Source organism: Nycticebus coucang, chromosome 9 (assembly GCF_027406575.1).
Source record: "Nycticebus coucang isolate mNycCou1 chromosome 9, mNycCou1.pri, whole genome shotgun sequence".
Lineage (NCBI taxonomy): Eukaryota > Metazoa > Chordata > Mammalia > Primates > Lorisidae > Nycticebus > Nycticebus coucang.
In genome coordinates this window covers 78,283,569-78,302,654 of record NC_069788.1, presented here as the reverse complement: position 1 = coordinate 78,302,654, position 19,086 = coordinate 78,283,569, and positions in this window count along the sequence as shown.

Here is a 19,086-nt window from a genome sequence, read left to right as displayed (position 1 = left end):
ACCCTGGGTAGAGTGTCATGGCATCATAGCTTACAGCAACCTCATATTCTTGGGCTTGAGCAATCCTCTTGCTTCAGCCTCCTGAGTAGCTGGGACTACAGGCACCCACCATAACTCCTGGCTAGTTTTTCTATTTTTTAGTAGAAACGGGGTCTCACTCTGGCTCAGGCTGGTTTTAAACTTCTGAGCTCAAGCATTCCACCTGACTTAGCCTCCCAGAGTGCTAGGATTACAGGTGAGAGCTTGTATTCATGGAGCTATCAGCCTCCTCTTAACTGCTTATCACCAGAATCTCCATTGTTTATGAGAGTTCCCTTAGATTTTAACCTCCCCATCCTCCCTTCTATATAAAGTCAGTACATTCAGGGAAAGCATCAGTGCTCTCTGTTCTTAAGATCTTCCTCTCCTGTTAAGCAAAATCTCTGTCCACTGCTATGGAGCTGAGGACAAGGACAATTGCCTATTTCTCTCTGTGTAATACCCCATTTTTAGAAGCAGCATGCTGGGCTTGGAAAGTAGCCTCTGACCTTTTTATCTTTCTTCTCCCAGCATGAAACTTCTACCTTGTTGTGAGTGAGCTGGGGCAAAGATAACTGGGGCCCCAGTAGTTTTAGCCTACCATACCCTGGGAAAAACCTTCCACTCTATGAGTAACAGTTGAATGGAAAAAGGGACACACACACCCCCTCCACCCAGCCCCTGTTTGTAATTTAACTTGTTCAATACAGAACTGGGGGAAATGAGAAATGCCAGCAGTCTGCCCCTCCTGGAGAGATACTGTAGCCTTTGATGGCTGGCTGATAGGAGAAGAAGCCCTATGTTCCTGGGCACACCCACCTGGAGTATCGCTGCTATCACACTGAGCTATTTGGAGGTGGAGGGAAGACTGTGGCTTAAGTTGCACAGATTCTTGCTTTTCTTATAGAGATTTAGTAGAGTTTCTTGAATAAATATTTGCTAATTTACTCTAGTCCTAAAATAACTTTCAGAGATTTTAAATGGTTCAGCTTTCATCAAATAATTTTCATTAATCCAATTTGCTAAGGAATGGGTCCATGGAGTTCCTTACGCCACCATTCCAGAAGTAAATCAATCACATATGTTCATTTAAGCATAATGATTCTTAGGGAAGAAAATTCAAGAAATTCTATATAAAAAGATAAAAGGAGAGATTAAATTGCTTTCATTTAATATCAAGAAATTATATATAAAATGGTAAAAGGAGAGATTAAATTGCTTTCATTTAATACCAATCTGGACTGGAATATGCTTTTTCTTTTAAAAATAACCAATTGCAAAGATAGACTATAAAATACTATGCAGATTCTACTTTGTTTGAAGACATGCTGTAGGAGTCCTCAACCATCTCAAGAAGTGTATCTCTCCTGAGGCTGCCATGCTGTGAGGAAGCCCAAGCCACAGGGAGAGACCCAGCTGAGCCCAGCCATCAAGTCATCCCAGCCTGGGAGACAGCCACAAACATTCAAATCATCCCTCCCCCCACGTCCAGCTAAGGTACCAACAGATACAAACTGTCTCTGCTATGTCCCATCTGAACTCTGACCCACAGAACTGTCCAGAAAAACCAAGTGGCTATTTTAGGCCACAAAGTTTGGGGTGGTTTATTACACAGCAATAGATAACTAGAACCAGAGAGAAATATCCAGGATGTGTTCCAATATTGATAATTCTGCACTCAGATCTGTTTCCTTCTGTCTCTTGATTAGCAGGTGGAAATTATGAGAGCACCATGAGCTCCAGGAAAGATCTAGGCCCTCTTACTGTCGTGCTGAGGGGGGTCTGCCAGCCCAGCAAGCTAGCATGAGTCAGAGCTATTTTATCAAGTGGCCTCAGGCTAGGCCTCTCAGATTCCAAACAGATGCCAATCCCTACAGTTGTAGATGCTAAAAGGAAGTGATACAATGAGGTAGCAGCTGACAAGTTTCAAGTGGTCAAGTGTACCTGGTTACATTCACCATAGTTCAGAGATCTGGTACCTTCTATTATTCAAGGTGGTTTGATGTTGAAGACACAATGAAATTGGGAGGTTGTTTGATGGCCAAAGGATCAAAGCAGTATTATAATGCAAATATTTGAGGATCAGATTCAAGCAGGCTGGCAGCCCCAGCTGCATACAGAGGCACAGGTGAGCCAGCCAGGAGCACTCATTACTTACCGTGCCCCATCTGAATGAGGATGTGTTACTGGGGGGATGTTACTGGGGGGATGTTACTGCCTCTCCCCAGGTTCACAGGGGCTTCCCATCACAGCAGTCACATGCAGCACGGGTGCCAGACATTGCCAATCTTCTAACTTCTGGAACAGAGGCCAGAAATCCAGACTTTAATTTAAAAATTCCTGATTTTTAAACAATGAGTTAGTATGTTTGTAAACACTATGTGGGTCCAACAAAACACATCTGCAGAATGAATCCAACCTGCAGGGTGCCAGGTTGCAACCTCTCCGTGAAAAGTCAGGTCTCCTCATGAATGTGTGGGCAGGGCCAGGCCTGCTGGTGGAAAGCCCCGAGCAGAGACAGCAGAGGGAGACGTCTGGGGCTAGAAAAGGTGTGCTGCCAAGCTACAGTTCCACAGAAACCTCCACACCCCTTACACCAGGCTTAGGGGACAAGACTCCCCGGGGAGCAGAAGTGTTGCCTTCTATGGTTGTCTCTGCTTTTTCTGGTGCTGATGTGGCTGGATATATAAAAGGCACTGAGCACACAGTTCAGCATTCCTCCAGACTGGCAGACAACCCACACCCTGCAGCCTGCCAAGATCTGGGAACTTCTGACCGGCGCTGAGAGACTCACAGGGCAGCGGGGAACCACAACCCCCATCTGCACCATCTCACTTTCACTCCCTTCATTGCTATTTCCTACTTCTAGAGCAAACCAAAGGAAAGCAACCTCAGACCAGCTGGGCCCAGTTTTTGCCCATCTCAAATCCTGGGCCAGATTTCAAGGCCGGGGAATAGGCAACTTTGAATAATCCTCCCTTGGATATTTTTCTCCTACCCCAGACTGGCCACCTGATACGACTGCCCCAAGGTGTCCACACTCAACTGGACCTGCTGCAGACCTCACACCTACAAGAGGCCCCCGAATCTGGACCAGCAGCCTTCACACATGTCTAGGCCCTATCCTTTCCCGATAGTTACCTGATGGCCACAGCCTCGAGTTTCTGGGACAGTTTCAATGATAAATGATGGGTTCTTGTATCAGATCACAATCAGATTTCTTGGCTCAGAAAATTTCTTCCAGGGCTCTAGAAAGGTAGTACCCATGGAAGGAAAGGCAGGGCCTTGCCTCAACCTTTACCAGCTCTGTGTACTCCTGGAGCCTCAGCTTTCTCATCTGTGGAAAAAATACAGCAGTTACCTTCCCACGGAATTGCTCCGAGGGTCTTTTAAGTGGCTGGAAAGTGCAGGGAGGAGTGACTTAGCCTTTGGCTTTCTGGGTCTCTCTTCCATGCACCTTGAAGTGTTAATCAGGATCCCTAGTTAGCAACTCAATAAACCTGAGCTCCCTTGCTCCTAATCCCCCTCACAGATTTTTCTCCACAGGAACCCTGGCCAGTTTCTCAGGGCAGAGCCTGTCAGGACCCTGGGCTTGCCCATGGAGTCTAGGCGACCACCCACCAACACAGGACTGCAGCCCTCCTGCCCGTGGGGCTGCGCCCTCAGCCCCTCCCCTTGCCTGGGAACCCAGGCCCCAAGCAGCCCCAGAGAGAGTTGGGACTATAAAATGCAACCTCCTAGTTCCCAGGCTCTTTGTCAGCCCATGGAGCCCTGTCACCTCACACCTAATGCAGACTGTGGCCAGAGGTCCCCTGGGAAAGGTTTAAAAGCACAAGTCTGGTTTTTAGAAAATGTAGGCAGCTGACCGTTCCCTGCAGTTTCAAACTGTAAGCAGCAAAGTGACAGGAAAGGGGCCAGAGAGCCTCAGGAGTGGCGTGCTTACAGAAGCCGGCATTTCTACCTGGGAAGCCAGGAGTCCTGGGCGACTGTCCTGCTCTGCCAGGAAGAGGCCCAGACCCCCACTCCAGCCCCAGCCCCTTCCTGACACTGCCGCCCCTGCTGCCCCACAGAGGCCCATTTTCTCCCGTTCACAAAGAAAGGGATTCCAGTAACAGCGAAATTTCTCTCTCTAAAACCGGTAAACCCAGATGCCCTGTTTTGAAACACTTCTTCACACCCAAACCTCGGCCAACACAGGGAAAGACAGCACCATCTCTCCTCAGCTGAGAGCTGGGAATGAAAGGCTGGCCTTGTTCTGATGGGAAAGCAGGGCTGTGGCTCCCCACAATCTGAAAATGCAGTTTTGATGATTAAAGTGTGCATTTCAACAGGCTTTGTGAGTGAAGTTCCTGGCGGGAGAGGCCTGGGAAGAGAGGCTGCCAGGGAACTGCCTGCCAGCCTTGTTTTCTCTGAACTTCTGGCCCCAGTAAGAAAGGAAATTAAAACTTCATTTTTAATTTTTAGTTATAACTCACAGTGCTGAAGGGTCACAGCCTAGAGTTTAGAAAATCCCGCTGTGAAATGCTGTATTTGAGGTGAGTTCACAAGCCAAGGGCCCCTTCTATCTCAGAAGCACCAAAGGCACAAGATGGCGGGGGGTGGGGGGGGCAAGATAATTATATAGGACAGAGACCTCGTAAGGTTAGGAAGGTTCCATAAACATGCTGAAACGCTGAGTGTGTATCTGTATGTACGTTTGTAAGTCACCTCATGATCTCTTCAGTTCTTTTGCATTTGGACTTATAGCGTGACTTAATGGACCCTCACCTCTCAAATTCTACCATGCTATTGTAAAAGTGGGCATGGGACTTTTATTGTCCATTTCTTTTTTGAAGCTTTTTACATCTTTAATTGGTTAAAAAATAAGAAAAACATGTACATTCTATGAAATACAACTTTCACTGTTCCCAAATAAAGTTTTGTTTTTTTTTTTATTGCTGGGGATTCATTAAGGGTACAATAAACCAGATTACAGGATTGCATTTTTTAGGCAAAGTCCCTGTTGCAATCGTGTCTTGCCCCAAAATCAATTTCAATTTTTTTTTATTATTAAATCATAGCTGTGTACATTAATGCGATCATGGGGCACCATACACTGGTTTTATAGACCGTTTGACACATTTTCATCACACTAGTTAACATAGCCTTCCTGGCATTTCCTTAGTTATTGTGTTAAGACATTTATATTCTACATTTACTAAGTTTCACATCTACCCTTGTAAGATGCACTGCAGGTGTAATCCCACCAATCACCCTCCCTCCACCCATCCTCCCCCTTCCCCCTACTCTTAGGTTATAACTGGGTTGTAGCTTTCATGTGAAAGACATAATTAGTTTCATAGTAGGGCTGAGTACACTGGTTATTGTCCATTTCTTAAAGGTCAGTTTATGAAATGATATGCAGAACAACTAATCCTGGCAATAACTGAAAGAGGAGAAATTGGATGGCCAAACTCAGACACAATCCCAGCTCAGTGGATAACTTAACTTCCTGGGTAATTTAACTCCCGCAACTTAGGAAGACAAAGCTCTTCAACAATGACTAGCTACTGTTTCTCCTTGGCACTGTGTACAGCTTCTAGAGAAAATGGGTGACCACAGGGAAGCGAACAGACCCCAAATGGTCTTGTTTGGTTTTCAGGGTATTTTATTTTTTCTTTTGCAAGGGTTAAATTAGCTGCCACCCTCTGAAAGACATCACACCTACAGATCCATTCCCGCTTCCCTCTGGAGGAACAGGAGGCTTTATCAGACTCACCATCCTACATGGCAACAACCTACTAGGGCTGAGAGCACCTACATCCAGGTGAGTTGTCTCATTCCCGGCCATCACAGCAACCATGCCAAGTTGCCTGAGCTTTCAAGCTTTGGAACCCCATTCTGGAGCAAATGGGACCACTCTACACCCTTGGACCAAAGCAATTAAGATGCAAAAATTTTAAATACACTTGAGAGATCTATGAGAAAATTTCTTAGAATGCATATTTAGCCATGCTTAACAAATAAATAGGCAAAGAACAAATGGAAAAGAGCCCAGTGCACAGAGGAATCCCTATAGCATCCACGCCCACCTCTTCGGGATGCCTCCCATCACCTCTTTGGCCCACGCTTCCCCTTATTTTGATACTCCCCGATGGCAGCCCTTCCAGGTTCTGCTAGCAAACACCACCTAGAGGGACCTTCTCCCAGGATAGTCGCTGCCCAAACCTGCTGGCCTACAGCCAGGGCCCTGAATTAGGAGAAGCAAAATATCAGTGTCTGCTGGTCTGTTGTAGGCTGCAGGAGCCCCAGTCCACAGCAGGCCAACTCTGGGAACAACCCACGGAGGTGGTGTGGAAACCAAGTTATGTCCAGAGAGGATTGTTTGCCATAGTCACAAGGAGCTTCTCTTGGGACCTCGACCCAAGGTCCTAGCCCCTCCCTCCTCCTACCTCATCAACAGCACTCCAACCAGGCCCAGTGTCAAAAGTCCCAAATAGAGATGAATATCTGAAAATGCACCCCAAAGGGAGAGGCAGATGTGGTTACAAAATTGCATCTAGTTATCAAAGCATTTGGAAGCATTACCAGCGGCCTCAAACCCCAATGTTATTTTTTTACATTGTGGTCTTTAAAGCTAAGAGACTGCAAGAAGAAGGATGAAGAGATCTTTGGATAACATTTATGTCAAGATGTCCCTGGAAAGAAGGAACAGTGAGTCCTGAGGGAAAAGGCAAGAACACCAAGGAACCATCAGCCCAGGGGAATCTAGACCCCAGCCTTTGACAACAATGTCCAGCTTGCAGAAAGAAGCCAGCACCAGGGTATACAGCAACCTGACTCAAAAGCCATCGTGGATTTATTTTTGCGTTTATGTTTTATTATTTTATGTAGAAAAATTCTGGTTTTGAACAAGCCGCAAAAGAGCAAGGACAGACCGGCAAGACACAGGGAGGGACAGGAGGGACTGAGCGAAGCACCTACTGTTTTCGAGAAGACAGCCTAGCGTTCTGTTTTCTGCATGTCTTCGCTGGAATTTATTACTCATCCAAGCACAACTGATAATTGAGTGGGCTATTCCACCATCTTTCCAAAAACAATAATGCCCCATGTCCAAAATTCCATGGTTGCAAAAACCTTGTATCCAACAAATTATAAAGAGTCCCTCTAAGGTAACCATCTCATACCAAATAAATCCTGCTGTTGTCACAGACTGGCCACGGTTCTTTCCATTTCTTATGTGGGCTTTGAACAGACCATAAATCCATTGATGAATTAGTCAGGTTTTGACCACAGAGTCTAGGCTACATATGATGCATTTAAGCCTAGTGGCCATGCACAGGAAAAATCATACAAATTCACTCTTCATAAATTGAGGATGAGACGTTGCAGGGAAATGCCCAGCAAGTTCTCGCTTACTTCCAAATTCATTGATCATTTATTAGCAGTTTGGACAAATGGAAGAGAAAACTCATCCTTCATGGGTTCTGGCCCAATACACCAGCAGCTCACCATAAATGCAGTTAAGTTATATCTCTGGCACTCAGATGCTTGATAGGCATCTGGCTCTGAGACTCCACGATTTTACCCTGTAATTTGCAACAGGTAGAAAAAAAAATCACATAATATCTTGGAAGAAGTGGGCAGAAAAGACTGAAGAGAAACTGATGATGGGAATAGCAGTCAGCCCTATCTCCCCTAATGGGAGGGAAGAGGGATCCCTCTAAATTTTGAAATCAGAAATTCAGCCTTTCTGATTTCTAGAGAGATTCTGCAGCCTGAATTTAGCAGCCCTAATGGGCAAGGAGATGTTGGCTTCAAATGCGTCATCCCCCAGGCTGAAGACAGACCAGTGGGAGACACAACTTTGCTTGGGAAGAACACACTTACTGGCACATCTACACCCTCTGGAAAGGAGAGCGGCCACGTTATTGCTAGTTAGTCAGCTTTGCTTTCGTAGCAGATATAGAAAAACAATGGGGAGATGACAGGGGCAGCAAGGTTTCAGGAAAGGTCTGGGTGTATTAGCGAGTGGCAAAGTCCTTATAAACACATAATCTGATGTACTCACAAGAAGGGTTTGTAAGTGCATGATACACTGGGTGCACCCAAAGATACGAAAACACAGTGGGTGGAGCACTAACAAGGCTTTCTTTATTCTGCAGATCCCAACCTCAGTCCAGCCTGGAGAGAAGACCGCAGACAGTTTGGAGCACCCCAAGTTCAGAGGAACATCAAGACACTGGAAGCTTTCCAGGAAGGAGCCACAAAGTTGAGTTACAGGCTGCAAGGGTTGAGCAACGCAGAGGGGGTAGCAGTGTTAACACTATGTACAGCAGCTGTAAGTCAACCGGGGCAGGCACAGCCTAAAAATAATCCAAGGGCCTCTGCCATGAAGAAGGTTTCTATTCTCCCCAGGACCAGGGCCTGGGCAGCTGCAGACCACACCCAGGCCCTTGGCCAAAGTGCCGATGATATATTTATAACCTGCAGCTCCAGGGCCACGGCTGCTGGCCTGCCTGTACCCAAATCAGCAGAGTCAACTGTGCAAGCCGTAATCCCATGGAGGGGCAACAAGCTCACACAGAAGCAGGCCCTGGCCCAGAGGAACAGACCACAGTTGGGAGCTGGGTGTCTCACTCACCCTCACCCCTCCTGCAATGAGTCCCTTCGCCCCTCCCCCCCTCCTCCCTGCAATGATCCCTCCATGACACCAGCTCCCCCAGTCCAGGAGGACAATGAGATGACAAAACAGTGAAGGTGCCAGTGCCTCTGCAGACTCACTTCCAAGGCGGCAGTATCCATGGAGATGGACAGGCCAGCAGACTCGGTAGCCGTGGGAGCTACCTCAGAGGTCCCTGCTGATGTCCCAGGCCGCTGGCCTCCACTGCATGAGCTCTCAGCTCAGCCTGGAGCCACAGCCCGAGCAAAGTCCATGGTCAAGGTCTGCAGTCTCTGGGCATGAGCTGTCCATCCTCCTCTCTACCAAGGAGCCTGAACCATGTCCTTCCTTGAAATGCACAACTGCTAACTCTAAGTTTAAAAAAAAAAAAAAGACACAAAGCTGTAGGAGAGTTATCCTCCACTTCATAGCTTTGAAATCAGTGATCTAGAAAAAGTGGCTTTTTGGTGCACTAATATGGTCATTGTTTGGAGTAGCTTCGAGATGGGTCACTTATGCTCCTGCTAGGGAAAGCTCTCATAAGTCTACTTTTAAGAAAAATAATAATATTATATTGACTAAAAACAAGCTACAATTTATATTAACTGATAAAACCAGTGCAGAGAAAAGCCCATTAGCCAGCATGCCCGCAGGAGGTGGCCTGCAGTGAGTCAGTGGGTAACTTCACTGGGTACTCGGCCTGGAGGGCAGCCCAGGGAGTGTCTCCCCACTCTCTGCAGGTCGCACTGAGACCAATAAAAGATCTCAGCCAGGGAGCTAGAATTCTGTCAGACTCCTCCAAACCTGGGTGCACTTTTCTGCCTTAGAAAGAAATCTTCATAAACATGAGAATTCTTCTTCAATTCACATTAGGTCAGGGACACAGGTCCATCCCACTGTGGTCACCTGTGGTGTAAGGACACAAGAGTGGACACCTGCTCACTGCCAGACACAGAATGAGCTGAGGTGGGGAGTGAACACTGAAGCAGAGCTCAGCGTCTGGCTGGGCGTGCACAGGGGTCAGCAGCTCTGGGATGTGGCCCTATTCTCTAGTTTCCTCCAACCCTGCTGTTCCTTTGGGCTTCTCCTATCAAAGCCTTTGAGGGTCTATACCGGGCCAACTGCTCACCCTTGTCCTAAAGGAGCGGGGTGTGGAAGGGATTGGTAGTGAACGAGGGCTGATGTCCTGTGACACCAGGTGAGCAGACAAAGGCCCCAGTTCCTGGAGAGGACCCTGCCTGCCTGGAGGTTCTTGGGGTGCCTGAGATGAGGCTGGGACTGCTCATGAAGGGTAAGCCCCAAGGAACCCAGTGAAAAACAAGGGGCAGAAAGCCCCCTAAGCTTCTCTCCATCAGGGCTGGTTCCCACACACAATAGTGGACCACCATGAGCACCCTGGGCGTGCTGCCTGCAGCCAAGCCAGGCACCTGCAGTTCTGAGGGCCAGCTGCTAGCTCAGGCCCCAGACAGCTCTCTGCACACACACTTCACCTTTCCGCCTTCTCAGTAAGGTACCACCTCACTAATGACTCCCATCCTTTCTTTTCTTTCTCCCTTCCCTTCTCTTCCCTTCTTTCTTGCCTTCCTTCCTTCCTTCCTTCCTTCCTTCCCTTCTTTCTTGCCTGCCTGCCTTCCTTCCTTCCTTCCTTCCTTCCTTCCTTCCTTCCTTCCTTCCTTCCTTCCTTCCTTCCTTCCTTCCTCCCTTCCTCTTTCTTTCTTTCCTTCCTTCTTTCTTTCCAGAGTCTCACTTTGTCCCCCTCAGTAGTGTGCCATAGCATCATAGCTCACAGCAACCTGAAACTCCTGGGCTCAAGCAATCCTCTTGCCTCAACCTCCTGAGCAGCAAGACTACAGGTGCCCGCCACAATGCCCGGCTAGTCTTCTTCTTCTTCTTTTTTTTTAGTGATAGGGCTTTGCTCTTTCTCAGGCTGGTCTTAAGCTCACGAGCTCAGGCAATCCACCCTCCTAGAGTCTGAGATTCCAGGCATGAGCCACAGCACCCAGCTGCTCCCATTCTTTTAATGTGGCTATGTCCCTAGGATAATAACCAAAGCCACTGTCACCTCCCTGACCACATAGCTTTAAGAGAAGCCCCCAGTGGGAAGTGGTGCCATCCAGATGGGGAAACAGGTGCAGGGCCTGGGAGCTGAGGACACACTTGGAGTCAAGGTGCACAAGAGAGGAAGCTTGGGTGTGTGGAGGCCCCACCTGGGAGGGCGTGGCCCATCAGGAACTCACCCACACTGCTCCTGGTAGTATAAAGTGTTGGTGACATCCTGGGCAATGCACATCCCTATGGCCCAACAATTCCACACCCAGGGGTCCTCTCAGGAGAACCACATGCACACAGCAGCAGGGGACTGTTCATGACATCCCCATACTGGAAAAAACCAGACATCTGGCAGGAATAAAATGACTAAATAATGAGCACAGAGGAATAGTATAGGCCAAGAAAAAAATTAACTACAGCTACACACAATAAATGCACCCACCTCACAGGCATGAGTTTGAAGAAGAGAAGCAAGATCCCAGGCAATGTGACACTGTTTATAAAAATTCAAACATAGGCACCCACACACAAAACCACACTGTATTTTAGGAGTGTATATACCACCTGTATATCCAGGTGGTAAAACCATCAAAAGAAAAGTGAGAATCTCCAGAGAAGGGGGATAAAGAGGTGATTGGGAATGGCCTGTGGCACCCCCTTCCTGGGCTGTTGACAATGTCTCACCTCCCCATCAGGGATGGGCTCCTGAGCCTTGCGTGCACAGTGCTCCATCTGGGTGGATATTCAGAAAGGCACCTCTTGTGTTGTCACAGCCCCATGGACATAACCAGGGAAGGCCAGGCCAAGTCCCGGCCCCATACCTTCTTAGGCAGGTGGTCTGTGCAGGGACACAGGTGCATATAGGTGGGGTATAGTGGCTCATACCTGTCATCCTAGCAAACTGGAAGGCTGAGGTGGGGGCACCATTAGAGGCCAGTAGTTTGAGACCAGCTTGGATAACATGAGACCCCCATCTCTACAAAATATTAGCTAGGCATAGTGGCATGAGGCTATAGTCCCAGCTACTCAGAATCTCTTGAGCCCAGGTGTTTCAGGCTCCAGTGAGCTATGATGGTGCCTCTGTAGTCTACCCTGGACAATGGAACAAAACCCTATCTCAAAAAAATAAATAAATAAAAAGGAAGAGAGAAAGAAAACAAAATTAAAATTAACATACAGAAACCAGCAGCTTCATATACACAAACAGCACTCCTTTCAAAGAGTCTATAAAAGACAGTGGGAAAGACAATAACATTTACAAGAGCAATAAAAAAGACATATCTAGGAAAAACTTAACAAGAAATGTGCAAACCTTTAGGACAAAAATTTCAAAATGCCTGTGAAGAATCCAAAGGCAAAACTTTGTGAATGGAAGGGCACACCTTTGTGTGAGGAAGTCTCAACAGCAAAAGACGCCAAACCTCTCTAAGTTCATTTATTTAAACGTGCATACCATCTCAGTTGTTAAAGAGGGATTTTTCTGGAACTAGAAGAGTAATTCTAAAGTTTACTATGTACATAAAAAAGGAAGGATCAAGGAAATTCTGAAAAGAAAAATTAAAAGGGTAAGGGTATTAAAACATAGTGCAAAGCCCTAATAATTAAAACAAAAGGCAGACTATTGGAAAAGAATGAAAAGCTCAGAAATAGAATGAATATGTGAAATATGTATATGACAAAGGCCACATCTTAAATCTGTGGCAATAAAGATAGACTTTTAGATAAAAGAAGCTAGTATCACCAGTTAGGCATTTATTTGCAAAAAGGTGAATGGATCCACCCTCACAGAATGTGCCAGAATGCATCCAAATGTATCATACATTTAAATGTAAGAAAATTAAAGCATAAAACATACTAAAAAAAATTCAAGGGCAGAGACTTTTATAACCTTGAATAAGAAGATCTTTTTTTAACCAAGACTCAAAAAAATCAATAGACATTAATCTAAGCATATAAAGCTCAAAAACTTCCATAAGGCAAACACACCATGACAGAGTGGATATTAGATATTAGGGAATTACTGTGAACTTTCTTAGATGTGATAAATGGTATGATGACTGTATAAGAAAATGTTATTTTGGGGAGACGCCTGCTGTGGTCCTGGGTGTCTATACACACACGCACGCACGTAAAAGGCCAGCGAGCAAGAGAACTGCTATCAATTCAAATTGTTGAATTTAGGGGGTAGATACACAGCTGACTATTGCACTGTTCTTTCAATGATTTACTTTTGAATAATAGAAAATGGAAAAAAATCAATAAAATCAAAAGACAAATGACAAGCTGAGAAAAACATAATTGTAATTGACATTTTGTAATAGACAAGGGTGAGTCTTCCTTATACACAGAAAACTTCTGCAAACCAAAAAAGGCAAAGTCCAATAATGCGATAGAAAAGTAGACAAAAGAAGTAGATCACAGAAAAGGAAATATGAATATACAGGAAAAGGAGCAATCTCACTCAAAAGAAATTCAAATTAAACTACAAGATAACATTTCTTACTTATCAGACGGGCAAAAACTGCAAAAGTTGGTCAACACCTCGGACTGGCAAGCCTGTGAGGAAATGGGCAGTCTCAGCGAGGCTGGAGGGAGGAGGCAGGGAGGGGCTTTATTATTCGCACATTTATCCTTTGACCTAGCAATCTGGCGTGTAGGAATTTACCCTAAGGCTGCTCCTGCATACACGCGTGACGGCAACTGTCTGAGGGGATCTGCTGAATCATTGTCTGCTACAAGCATCCATTTACAGGGCACTGCTTAAATCTGTGATTTTCAGCTGGTGTGCCACGAGAGGATCTCAGGTGTGCCTCGAAAATTTTTAAGGATCATTAATTAAATTATTCTTGAAAGAAGTTTAAAGCACATTAAGTATATTCTTTTTTTTTACTCTTCTTTATGATCAGCATAATTTCAGTGTGCCCTGGAAGTTTAACTGTGGGTTCAAATGTGCCATGAGATAAAAAACGTAGAAAACCACTGGGTGAAATCAACCTTGTTGTAACCACCCCCTAGAGCCCCTAGCAGCTCTGGCAGAGAAATTCTCTGTCTACTAAAAAAATCAACAGAATACAATGTTAAATGACAAAGAAGCAAGGTGTCTTTGCTCATGAAAACAAGACAAATAAGGGGTGGCACCTGTGGCCCCAGGAGTAGGGTGCCGGCCCCATATACCAGGGGTGGCAGGTTCAAGCCCAGACCCACGCAAAACTGAAAAAAAAAAAAAAACCCTGAAATGTGGGGTTTAAATTTAAAAAAGAAAAAGAAAAAAAGAAGACAAATAATTTTTTTATCAATTTCTTTATATTTTTGTAATGAATGCACATGTTCTTGCCCTCTCCTCCCATAAAACTAATAAAAGCATTACATTTGAGGGGGAGGTTTGGGTTGGGGTAGAAATAAAGCTTCTCTATGTCTTAAACCATGTTTATGTGTGGCCCATTCAAACAATAAAATTTACTTTAAGAGAAAATCCTTAAGAACTTCTGGGTTTTAAATAAGGATTTCTTGAACATTGGTAACATTTATTTTGAAGATTAGTCTGGGGGTTAATCTGGTCAAAACCTTTATTCTCAACATTCTTAGCCATCTCTTCTAAACTGCAAAATAACAAGCTGACTTTATATGGTGAACTCGATCCTTGTGGAGAATGCAGAGCAAAGAAAAAGAAAAAAGAAAAAAACCCTTTCTCTGGTGACTAGAAACAGGGGATTTCCTCTGTGTCTTTCCCACTCGGCCCTGCCTGGCTTCTCCTAGGTGCCCTCTGTCTTGGCCAGCTCAGGCAACTGCCTTTCCAGAAAAGTCACAAACAGGTATGGAGGTGGGGGAATCAGCAATGCAAGAGCGTCGGCTGCTGTCCAGTGAGGAGAGGGTAAGCACTGCTCCCGTTGGGTGTCCTCCAAAAAAACAGCCCCAAACATCCACCCAGATGCCAGAAAGCCACACGCACTGGCTCCGTGTATTTGGGTTCTCGTCATAAGAGAGAAGAGCCCAGGTGTTTCAAATGCCTATACCAAGCGCAAGAGTCTCTAAAGAAGACCAGGCCCAGTGGAGAGAATGTGCACCCAAACACTGTGTTTAAAAGAGGAAGGGCTTGATTCAGCCGGTGGAAAGATGGCACAGAAGAATTCAAAATGGGCTGGCTCCCCGACTGGCTCGGTCTTCTCCTTTTTATCCCCAGTCACAAAGTTCTGGCTAGTTTGAATCAAACTAACCAAAAGTTCATTAGTTAGATTGAATCAAGCTGGAGAAGCAGACTCTGGCTTTTACAGAAGCGGAAGTTTCCAGGTCCCAGGAAGTTAAGTCTACAAATTCCTAAGAGCTAGGCTGGGCGCCATGGCTCACACCTGTAATCCTAGCATTCTGGGAGGCAGAGGCAGGCAGATTGCCTGAGCTCACAGGTTCGAGACCAGCAAACCTCTCTAAAAATAGCCCGGCATTGTGGTGGGTACCTGTAGTCCTAGCTACTTGGAAAGCTGAAGCAAGAGAATTGCTTGAGCCCAAGAGTTTGAGGTTGCTGTGAGCTATGACAGAACATCACTCTACAGAGGGTGACAAAGTGAGACTGTTTCCAAAAAAAGAAAAAAAAAATTCATTCAGAGCTGAGTCACCACAGGGAGGACCTCGCAGGTGTATCCTTGGGATCTCCTTGAGAAGACCTCTGTTCTTAGACCCTACTTTTTCCTGGTATCTTTGCTCATAGGATCCATTTGAAACCCACCACCCTCTCCCAGAAGTTTCTGGCATGAAAACAGAATGTTTTATAGAACGTAGCTGCCCATTGAGACAGTGTCCCTGGATGTCCATAATCCCAAGGAAGGAGACGGGGCTCAGTCAATCTTTGCTATACCCCCACCCCAGCCTCCCCACACCCTACCGTGCACTTCCATGTGGGTGAAATTAGATCATGGAAAAAATTAAAATAAAAGAAATATCTTGGAAGAGAATAAACTATCCATAGAAAAGCCCTGTAGCGTAAGGGGAAGTGTCTCGAGAGGAGGAGGCCCATTGCCTTGGGGAGTGGTGGGCCCCCTGGCTTCCTAGGAGAAAGGGGCTTCCACAACGGCAGAGGCAAAGGCCACTCTTCAGACCTGGCAATGACCCCAGCCACTGCTCATGAAAGCGAAGCAGGGCCCTCCCTTCACTGTTCCCAGGCCGACTTTGGGTGGTGCCACTCTCTGTATTCTCAGCTCCCACCTGGGGCAGATCAGGCTCCAGTCCCCAGGAGGGTGAGGACAGTCTCTGAATCCCCAGTGAACCCCCGCCATGCCACCCAGGTGCCCCCGGAACAAACCAGCCTCACCTCAGATTTTTATTTTCTTCAATTTATCTTCTTAAATTCTCTGGCTTTTTCCTTCCAATGACTTTTAGCTTTCTCTGTTTTCCTTTTACAAAATAAAAGTAATACAGGACAATAAAATATTTAAAGAGAGAAAATGAGAGACTTAAGTTTTTCCCAAATCAGGTAATGTTTGTATCCGATTATTATCCCAGAGTCCTTCTGAGGTGGGCTTTGGGTTGTAAAAAGGGCTATTAAAAAAAAAAGAAGGTTATTAATAGTGACTATAGCTCTCCCACAACCAGAACTCTGACTGATTAGAGGTCATGTGGTTCATCAAGGCCAGCAACATTTCCTGAGACAATCAGAGATAACAATTGCTCCTGACTATAGCTATTGACAGGTAGTATCAACTCCATCAAGTGTCCAGGCACAGAGGATGGTCGAGAGGCAGGTTGGTGGTTCCCAAATGACCTGCTCAAGCCCAATGTCCTCCTCTTTCCTCTGGTTTCCAAGGGCGACTGTTTCCTACCAATGTAAAGGCACAGGTGCTCTGTGACTAGAAAGGGGGTGACAGAGATTGCCCGTGATGAGAGAGCAGGGCTGGGTGTGCACCTTTCCCTCCTTGATGTTCAGCAGACAGGTCACAAACCTTCACTCCTGTTGTCATGTGAGCAATGCCACCAGAAAGTCCCCTTTCCCATTCAGACCTCACACTTCTGCTTTTGAAGCAGCAAGCAGATGAGTGCATTTGTTTACGCTGAAATGTCACGGTCCTGGTCTGGTGAGTTCACCTGCCCTCCAGTCTCTATCTTCCCTGTCACATACGACCAAGCAGGGAGAGCCTTTGGCTCCCCCGAGGGAAAAATGGCCCTTTGGATCAGGGTTTGCATGTGCTAGACTGAGAGTTGGTCCAGTGGGGGGTGGGGGTGTCTTTGCGTGTGGTGTCACATGTGGTGTTGGAGGTTGTGGGATGTACCTGTGTGTGAGAAGGTGGTGGTGAGGATATATGAGAATAAGTGTGCTGTGGTGCACGACTGTGTGTGTCGGTGAGTTATGTGATTGTGTATTAGGTGTGTGTGTCTGAAGATGGGAGTGTGTGTTGGGTGTGCACGCATGTGTATGTGTGTGAGAGAGAGAGAGAGACAGAAAGGCAGACAAAAAAAAAGTGTGAGAGAGAACATCTCTAGGTAACTGGGCCAAGTTTTGAATTGTGGGAGAACTGGAGCCAACCAAATCAAATGAAGAATTTCTTTTTTTCATTGACTCACGAAAGGCTTAATAGCTCTGGCAGAAACTCTCCAGAAAAATTTACCTTTGGGCAGACATGGCCCAGCACCAGACAAGAAAGGTTTCAGCCCCAAAGAATTTGGCAGAAAGTTATGAGCAAGTGAATAAAGAAGCTGGGCAAGGAGACTCTGTAGATCACTGTAGCAAGCCTGTCTGCTCCTGTTAACACCGGGCAGTGCTGGTTCCACACTCTCCACTCAGGAGCAGTCCCCAGGCAGAGGGACGTGGCTCACAGCTTGGCAGCTGCAGGATTACAGCAGTGGTATCTGACATTTAGCAACCTTTATGGAAATTCCATATACCATAGACATAAACAGAAAAACCTATGCACACATCCTAAAGTGTTCTTTATACACAGCCTTGCCTGCTCCGAATACCCTGCCAAACCTTCCTACAAAATACAGACTCACATTGAAGAGTGTGTTTGTCATCGAGTTCATGGTGAGGGCTTGTAATGTTCCAGAACATCTGCCCACCCACCACGGGCGGTTTCACAATGGAAAAGTGAGGCAGTTTTCCAAACAATACATCACACCGAAATATTTGTGCCCGAATTATCCAGATAATGCATGGAAATGTGTAGCTCTGGTTTGATGTGTCTTACCAATTGACTCAGTTCTCCCCTTCAGTGTGCATCTGATATTAGTGCCCCAGGTGAGCAAAATATACCAAATCCTCTGAAAACTTAAGAGTGCAAAAGTGACTTCATATCTACCCTGTTCTGCCGAGTAGTCACTTGGCATTGCTTCTTTGAGCTGTAACTATTTGTTTAACAAACATTCATCTAGCATCCAATCTGGGCCAGGTACAGAGAAGACAGGGGTGAATAAGAAACAGTCGCTGCCCTGTGTTATCATGACAATGGGCCATAACAGCTACTTTTCCTACACCCTGACCAGGAGGCAGACCCTGGACCAGGTGCTTTGCAATTGCACTCGCCAACAAATAAAATCCCAGTCAAAACAGTCTTTGTACCGAACATTGCTAGAAATATCAGAGTCGTTGTTCAGAGCACGCCTGCAGGGGTCAAGCATGGTGTCTGGCACAGAGTGGGTATTTGAGGAATGACAGCTGTAATTGTTACTGCTAATTTAAAAAGGCAAGCCCTTCTTTCAGTTGGATAGAGTTGGATTTCATTTACTATGTGACCGTACTTAACATAGTGCTTGGTGCGTAATAGATGTTTAAGAACGATCTCATCATGTTTTTCTCATGAAGACAGAGATGATCAATATCCAGACTTAAATGGCACAAAGTGAAAGAGGGATGTTGAAGACCCATGTGATGGATTGATTGACTCACCTTCCAAAAGCCCTTTTGGGGGACATTTTTTAAATGATTATTAGTATTTGTTTGTTGTGCACATGACACTGTCTACAGGAGAAATGTGAAAGGAGAAAGAAACACCACTGTAATTCAACAATAGTAATTACGAGACTGGCATTAGCTGGCAGTGAACTTCTGCCCAGGCGCCTCCTGAAATATTTGTGTTTGGTAACTGAGGTTGAGATGATTATCAATGCACCATGAAAAACAAGATCAAAGGCAAGTCACTATGAGTTTCTTTCTTCTTTTGGCAACTCAAAGTTTCATTCATTTCTGCTTTCCCCACACCAAGCACAGTGTCTCTCTGCAGTCAGTAGGTCATAAATACTTCTTACAAAATCAAATATGAAGAGCAACTTGTACCAGTACCATTCCAGTACCTGAAAACCATGAAATGATCCTCTAATGTGTAGAAAAAAGAGAGCAGGCATAATTCTCTTACACAAGACAACAGGAGGAAGTCCCTTAATTTCCGTGTGGTCAG